The following is an 8,827-nucleotide window of genomic DNA, read 5'->3' as shown; positions in this document are numbered from 1 at the left end:
TACACTAATATACTAATATGAAATATGAGGGTAGTGCGTTGAAACAAAGGGTATTTTGGAAATTCTGTTATAATCGCTTTTAATATCGTTAGTTTCCTACCTAAGGTGTACATTCATAAGTACTCCGTCAAAAAAGTTTCGAATTGTAGGTATATTATGCAAAACTGCACTTAATGCTTTACTTTTTTATTGTTTAAAATAGGATTCAACGCTCAATATCACACGATAGAAATGGAATTTTTATTGATAAAAAATAGGTATTTTACATAGTAATAATATATAGGCGCCCACTGAAATTGAAAAATATAGGTAAAACTGCATTTAGTGCTTTTGTTATGATGTTTGAAAAGATAATGATTTACTTTTTTATTGTTTAAAGCTGTATTCAACCCTCACGGTCACTCGAGAAAATTGGGATTTTAATTGATGTATATTGGAACGATTTTCCGTCATCCCTTGTCAAATTTGGTTTCGAGAAAAACCGGTTTCGGCCTTGTGCCATCATCAGTGTCGATTTTCGTTCTCTTTTCTTTTAAAAGAAAGACGAATCATTCAGCGCTATTCTCTGGTGTGCAATTTGTTTATTAATATTTTAACACGCAACATGGGTGCAAAAGAGATAAACTTCCTAATATCAACGAAAAATTACAAAACTTACAGCAAACTATTGATGTACACAGCAACATTTAAAACCCCAATAGATAGCGAGCGGTTTTCTGTTTTCTGACTTTTATCGGATTTTTAATAGTTACTCCGAAAATCGCAAATATCCGCAGCTTTTTTTTATTTGATTATGCTTATGGATAGCTAGGCTATAAATCAACATAAAATGTAAAGCGTGGGTAAACATAGGCTGGATTTCCCGTAGTGCGACGTCTTTGAGCTGTAGTATGACCATTTGAGACTTTGCTGTGACCTTCGCTGACTGTTTTAAGATTGCTTCAATCTCTGCTAGGTACGTGTTTGTTTTTCCCTCTTGAGATATTTTTGGCCGCAGCAACAAATCTCCTTTTGCCCTTCTTCTAATAGTTTTGACGTCAGGGCTTTTAATTCATCGTAACTCCTCACCGTTCGTAGTATGTCAGCACACGGAGCATCTACAGCCTTCGAAATTATGATCGCATCCGGCCTGGCTTTGCGTTTTTGAGTTTGGCTACCCGCCACTCTCCGGACTTTGATCTGTGGCGTCTTCTTTCCTTTCGACCGTTTTCTGGTTCAGTGGCGCTTGCGATTTTACTCGCTTGTAACTCCCCTCATATCCTGGCGTAATGTCCTTGGCTGAGATTGTGGGCTTGGCTTCTTGATTTTCCCTTGTCGAATTATTCCTCGGTCTATTTCCTGGGAGTCATGAGCTTCCAGTCTTAGCCGTATTTTTGAAAATTGTTTTCTTCTTCAAGTCCTTTACCTCCAGCGCGGATTCGATGTACAATGCCTTCATTATGGAGGCTAAGAGCTTAATTTCGGCGTGTATATTATTACGCCCTTTAAAAACCTCAAACAGATCACCAATTGATTTCCCTAACTTGGTCATCTCATTTTCGGTCCCTCCTGAGGCCTGAGGATTTTGCAGATCTTCCGCTGTCTTCTTAATGAGGTCATTTAAAGCAGGAGTGCCTGTTTTAGCCTTCTCCTGTCTTACCCTTTGAGTAACAGCCGCAGATGCTTCCTCATTTTGACCTACGGCGGATAGACCAGCTCCATCTTTGGAACGAATTAGCTCTCGCCTCATAATGGGTTGGACGTAGGTACCTTCCCTATCTTAATTTTTATTTTTATTTTCGTTACTTATTAATGTGATTGGGTCTCCGCTTGGGGCCGCTCTCTTAGTCCGAATGAACAGTCAACTTGAATGATCCCGTGGTTATCTGTGCAAAGGCAGGGAGGCCACGTGAAGGTTAACGGAGTCCCTTATGAAAATACGTTCAGAGCAAGATCATCGTTAATCGGGAGAATCTCAACCGAACCTGCACCACCAACTTAATGATAACGGACTTGGAACGTACCCCAAGGCCTGCCAAAGTTTTAAAAGGACGAGGACGAATGTCATATTTTCAGGGAAGTCGGTTTGACGGGTTGTCGAGCCGTGTACTAAAATTTCCGAATGTCACACTCGCCAGCCCTTAGCAAACGTATCCAAATCGTTATTCTTGTATACCTTAATTAAGGCCTTACTGGGCTCAGTCTTATTATACTATCAAATATAAGCTTTCTTAATAATTAAGAATTGACCTTTTTTCCTTCCTGTATGTGTATCTCTCGCCGCGTAGTTGCCCTATCTGGAGTAGGAATTCCTTCGGTGTAGCTTCGATGTGTGTTGTGGATGCGGGCGGCATCTATTCGCCCCGTCACTGGGGGTTCACAGGGTGCATGAGGCCTTTTAAGCCAAACCCTCATCGATATCCGCTCTTGGTCAGGGGCTGCATATTTGAATATTCGCAGCTAACTTAAATTAATAGGCCATTTACTGCTTGCCTGCAGTGACCCCCTTGGCCTGAGATCAACCTTCGCATTTTAGGTTTGCACAGAAACACCGCGCACAGGGAAGGTATCCCGACTATAATGTAGTGTCTAATTGCTCATAGTACTATACATAGTGTCCGCCTAAATATAATAAAATAAATATAGTTTATTGTAAATTTGTTTTTTGGTTTCGGGTTTACAGTCCAATAAATCAGAAAAACGCCTTTTTTATTTTCTCGCCAACGTTTCGACCTTATATTTTGGTCTTCTTCAGGGCGTAATGACAAAAAAATATAAAACTTAGTATATAAGGCTTTGCATTTGCAAAAGAGGGTTAATAATTATTAATCACATATCCACACAAAAGTACATATATAACACAATTATTGAGTAAGGGTCTGTGATTTCAATAATTGTGTTATATATGTACTTTTGTGTGTATATGTGATTAATAATTATTAACCCTCTTTTGCAAATGCAAAGCCTTATATACTAAGTTTTATATTTTTTTGTCATTAGGCCCTGAAGAAGACCAAAATAAAAGGTCGAAAAGTTGGCGAGAAAATAAAAAAGGCGTTTTTCTGATTTATTGGACTGTAAACCCGAAACCAAAAAACAAATTTACAATAAACTATATTTATTTTATTATATTTAGGCGGACACTATGTATAGTACTATGAGCAATTAGACACTACATTATAGTCGGGATAGCTTCCCTGTGCGCGGTGTTTCTGTGCAAACCTAAAATGCGAAGGTTGATCTCAGGCCAAGGGGATCACTGCCGGCAAGCAGTAAATGGCCTATTAATTTAGGTTAGCTGCGAATATTCAAATATGCAGCCCCTGACCAAGAGCGACTGGCGATGAGGGTTTGGCTTAAAAGGCCTCATGCACCCTGCGAACCCCCAGTGACGGGGCGAATAGATGCCGCCCGCATCCACAGCACACATCGAAGCTACACCGAAGGAATTCCTACTCCAGATAGGGCAACTACGCGGCGAGAGATACACATACAGGAAGGAAAAAACGTCAATTCTTAATTATTAAGAAAGCTTATATTTGATAGTATAATAAGACTGAGCCCAGTCAGGTCTTAATTAAGGTATACAAGAATAACGATTTGGATACGTTTGCTAAGGGCTGGCGAGTGTGACATTCGGAAATCTTAGTACACGGCTCGACAACCCGTCAAAACGACTTCCCGGAAAATATGACATTCGTCTTCGTCCTTTTAAAACTTTGGCAGGCATTGGGGTACGTTCCAAGTCCGTTATCATTAAGTTGTTGGTGCAGGTTCGGTTAATATTCTCCCGATAAACGATGATCTTGCTCTGAACGTATTTTCATAAGGGACTCCGTCAACCTTCACGTGGCCTCCCTCCCTTTGCACAGATAACCACGGGATCATTCAAGGTGACTGTACATTCGGACTAAGAGAGCGGCCCCAAGCGGAGACCCAATCACATTAATAAGTAACGAAAATAAAAATTAAGAAAGGGTAGGTACGTCCAACCCATTATGAGGCGAGAGCTAATTCGTTCCAAAGATGGAGCTGGTCTATCCGTCGTAGGTCAAAATAAGAAGCATCTGCGGCTGTTACTCAAAGGGTAAGACAGGAGAAGGCTAAAATAGGCACTCCTGCTTTAAATGACCTCATTAACAAGGCGGCGGAAGATCTGCATAATCATCAGGCCTCAGAAGGGACCGAAAATGAGATGACCAAGTTATGGAAATCAATTGGTGATCTGTTTGAGGTTTTTAAAGGGCGTAATAATGTACACGCGGAAATTAAGCTCTTAGCCTCCATAATGAAGGCATTGTGCATCGAATCCGCGCTGGAGGTAAAGGCCTTGAAGAAGAAAACAATTTTCAATAATACGGCTAAGACTGGAAGCTCATGACTCCCAGGAAATAGACCGAGGAATAATTCGACAAGGGAAAATCAAGTAGCCAAGCCCACAATCTCAGCCAAGGACATTACGCCAGGACATGAGGGGAGTCACAAGTGAGTAAAATCGCAAGCGCCACTGAACCAGAAAACGGTCGAAAGGAAAGAAGACGCCACAGATCAAAATCGGGAGAGTGGCGGGTAGCCAAACCCAAAAACGCAAAGCCAGGCCGGATGCAATCATAATTTCGAAGGCTGTAGATGCACCGTATGCTGACATACTACGAACGGTGAGGAGTTACGATGAACTAAAAGCCCTGACGTCAAAACTGTTAGAAGAACGGCAAAAGGAGATTTGTTGCTGCGGCTAAAAATATCTCAAGAGGGAAAAACAAACACGTACCTAGCAGAGATTGAAGCAATCTTAAAAGAGTCAGCCAAGGTCACAGCATAGTCTCAAACGGTCATACTACAGCTCAAAGACGTCGCACTATGGAAAATCCAGCCCACGTTTACCCACGCTTTACATTTTATGTTGATTTATAGCCTAGCTATCCATAAACATAATCAAATAAAAAAAAGCTGCGGATATTTGCGATTTTCGGAGTAACTATTAAAAATCTGATAAAAGTCAGAAAACGGAAAACCGCTCGCTATCTATTGGGGTTTTAAATGGTGTTGCACACCAGAGAACAGCGCTGAATGATTCGTCTTTCTTTTAAAAGAAAAGAGAACGAAAATCGACACTGATGATGGCACGACGAAGAAACCGGTTTGTCTCGAAACCAAATTTGACAAGGGATGACGGAAAATCGTTCCAATATACATCATTAAAAATCCCAGTTTTCTCGAGTGACCGTGAGGGTTGAATACAAATTTAAACAATAAAAAAAGTACATCATTAACTTTTCAAACATTATAACAAAAACACTAAATGCAGTTTTACCTAAACTTTTCAATTTCAGTGGGCGCAAATATATTATTACTATGTAAAACACCTATTTTTATACTCAGTTGAGCAGAGCTCACAGAGTATATTAAGTTTGATTGGATAACGGTTGGTTGTACATATATAAAGGAATCGAGACAGATATAGACTTCCATATATCAAAATAATCAGGATCGAAAAAAAATTTGATTGAGCCATGTCCGTCCGTCCGTCCGTCCGTTAACACGATAACTTGAGTAAATTTTGAGGTATCTTGATGAAATTTGGTATGTAGGTTCCTGAGCACTCATCTCAGATCGCTATTTAAAATGAAAGATATCGGACTATAACCACGCCCACTTTTTCGACATCGAAAATTTCGAAAAACCGAAAAATTGCGATAATTTATTACAAAAGACAGATAAAGCGGCGAAACTTGGTAGATGAGTTGAACTTATGACGCAGAATAGAAAATTAGTAAAATTTTGGACAATGGGCGTGGCACCGCTCACTTTTAAAAGAAGGTAATTTAAAAGTTTTCCAAGCTGTAATTTGGCAGTCGTTGAAGATACCATGATGAAATTTGGCAGGAACGGTTACTCCTATTACTATATGTACGCTTAATAAAAAATTAGCAAAATTGGAGAAGGACCACGCCCACTTTTAAAAAAAAAATTTGTTTAAGTAAAATTTTAACGAAAAAATTTAATATCTTTACAGTATATAAGTAAATTATGTCAACATTTAACTCCAGTAATGATATAGTGCAACAAAATACAAAATAAAAAAAATTTCAAAATGGGAGTGGCTCCGCCATTTTTCATTTAATTTGTCTAGGATACTTTTAACGCCATAAGTCGAACAAAAATTAACCAATCCTTTTGAAATTTGGTAGGGGCATAGATTTTATGACGTTAACTCTTTTCTGTGAAAATGGGCGAAATCGGTTAATGCCACGACCAGGTTTATACACAGTTGTCCGTCTGTCCTTCCGCATGGCGTTAACACGATAACTTGGGCAAGAAATCGACATAATCTTTAATGAACTTAGTTCACGTGCTTACTTGAACTCACTTTATCTTGGTATGGAAAATGAACGAAATCCGACTATGACCACGCCCACTTTTTCGATATCGAAAATTACGAAAAATGAAAAAAATTCCATAATTCTATACCAAATACGAAAAAAGGGATGAAACATGGTAAGGTAATTGGATTGTTTTATTGAAGCGAAATATAACTTTAGAAAAAACTTTATAAAATGGTTGTGATACCTACCATATTAAGTAGAAGAAAATGAAAAAGTTCTGCAGGGCGAAATAAAAAAACCCTTAAAATCTTGGCAGGTATTACATATATAAATAAATTAGCGGTGTCCAACATATGATGTTCTGGGTCACCCTGGTCCACATTTTGGTCGATATCTGGAAAACGCCTTCACATATACAACAACCACCACTCCCTTTTAAAACTCTCATTAATACCTTTCATTTGATACCCATATCGTACAAACTCACTCTAGAGTCACCCCTGGTCCACCTTTATGGCGATATCTCGAAACGGCGTTCCACCTATGTAACTAAGGATTACTCCCTTTTAAAATACTCATTAACACCTTTCATTTGATACCCATATCGTACAAACGCATTCTAGAGTCACCCCTGGTCCACCTTTATGGCGATATCTCGAAAAGGCGACCACCTATACAACAACCACCACTCCCTTTTAAAACTCTCATTAATACCTTTAATTTGATACCCATATCGTACAAACACATTCTAGAGTCAACCCTGGTCCACCTTTATGGCGATATTTCGAAACGGCATCCACCTATAGAACTAAGGCCCACTCCTTTTAAAATACTCATTAACACCATTCGTTTTGATGCCCATATTGTACAAACAAATTCTAGGGTCGCCCCTGTTCCACCTTTGTGGCGATATCTCGAAACGGCGTCCACCTATGGAACTAAGGATTACTCCCTTTTAAAATACTCACTAACACCTTTAATTTGATACCAATCTCGTACAAACGCATTCTATTTATGGCTATATTCCTAAATGGCGTCCACCTATAGAACTATTGCCCACTCCCTTTTAAAATACTCATCAACTCCTTTCGTTTGATACTCATATTGCACAAACGGAATTTTAGAGTCACCCCTGGCCCACCTTTATGGCGATATCTCGAAACGGCGTCCACCTATGGAACTAAGGATTACTCCCTTTTAAATACGCATTAACACCTTTCGTTTGATACCCATATTGTACAAACAATTCTAGAGTCACCCTGGTCCACCTTTATGGCGATATTTCGAAAATGCGACCACCTATACAACAACCACCACTCCCTTTTAAAACCCTCATTAATACCTTTAATTTGATACCCATATCGTACAAACACATTCTTGAGTCAACCCTGGTCCACCTTTATGGCGATATTTCGAAACGGCATCCACCTATAGAACTAAGGCCCACTCCCTTTTAAATACTCATTAACACCATTCGTTTGAATGCCCATATTGTACAAACATATTCCAGAGTCACCCCTGGCCCACCTTTATGGCGATATCTCGAAACGGCGTCCACCTATGGAACTAAGGATTACTCCCTTTTAAATACTCATTAACACCTTTCGTTTGAGACCCATATTGTACAAACGCTTTCTAGAGTCAACCTGATTCCACTTTTATGGCTATATTCCTAAATGGCGTCCACCTATAGAACTATTGCCCACTCCCTTTTAAAATACTCATTAACTCCTTTCGTTTGATACTCATATTGCACAAACGAATTTTAGAGTCACCCCTGGCCCACCTTTATGGCGATATCTCGAAACGGCGTCCACCTATGGAACTAAGGATTACTCCTTTTTAAAATACTCATTAACACCTTTCATTTGATACCCATATCGTACAACATATTCTAAAGTCACCCCTGGTCCACCTTTATGGCGATATCTCGAAAAGGCGAACACCTATAGATCGAAGGCCCACTCCCTTTTAAAAATACTCATTAACACCTTTCATTTAATAACCCATATCGTACTAACAAAGTCTAGAGTCACCCCTGGTCCACCTTTATTGCGATACCTCGAAAAGGCGTCCACCTATAGAACTAAGGCCACTCCCTTTTAAAATACTCATTAACTCCTTTCGTTTGATACCCATATTGCACAAAAGGATTCTAGAGTCACCCCTGGCCCACCTTTATGTCAATATCTCGAAACGTCGTCCACCTATGGAAATAAGGATTACTCCCTTTTAAAACCCTCATTAACACCTTTCTTTTGATACCCATATTGTACAAACAAATTCTAGAGTCACCCCTGGTCCACCTTTATGGCGATATTTCGAAAATGCGACCACCTATACAACAACCACCACCTTTAATTTGATACCCATATCGTACAAACACATTCTAGAGTCACCCCTGGTCCACCTTTATGGCGATATTTCGAAACAGCGTCCACCTATAGAACTAAGGCCCACCCCCTTTTAAAATACTCATTAACACCTTTCATTTGATACCCATATCGTACAAACATATTCTA

The sequence above is a fragment of the Eurosta solidaginis genome, chromosome X (assembly GCF_040869045.1).
Source record: "Eurosta solidaginis isolate ZX-2024a chromosome X, ASM4086904v1, whole genome shotgun sequence".
NCBI lineage: Eukaryota > Metazoa > Arthropoda > Insecta > Diptera > Tephritidae > Eurosta > Eurosta solidaginis.
The sequence above is the reverse complement of the archived record's forward strand: the minus strand, read 5'-3'. Positions refer to the sequence as shown.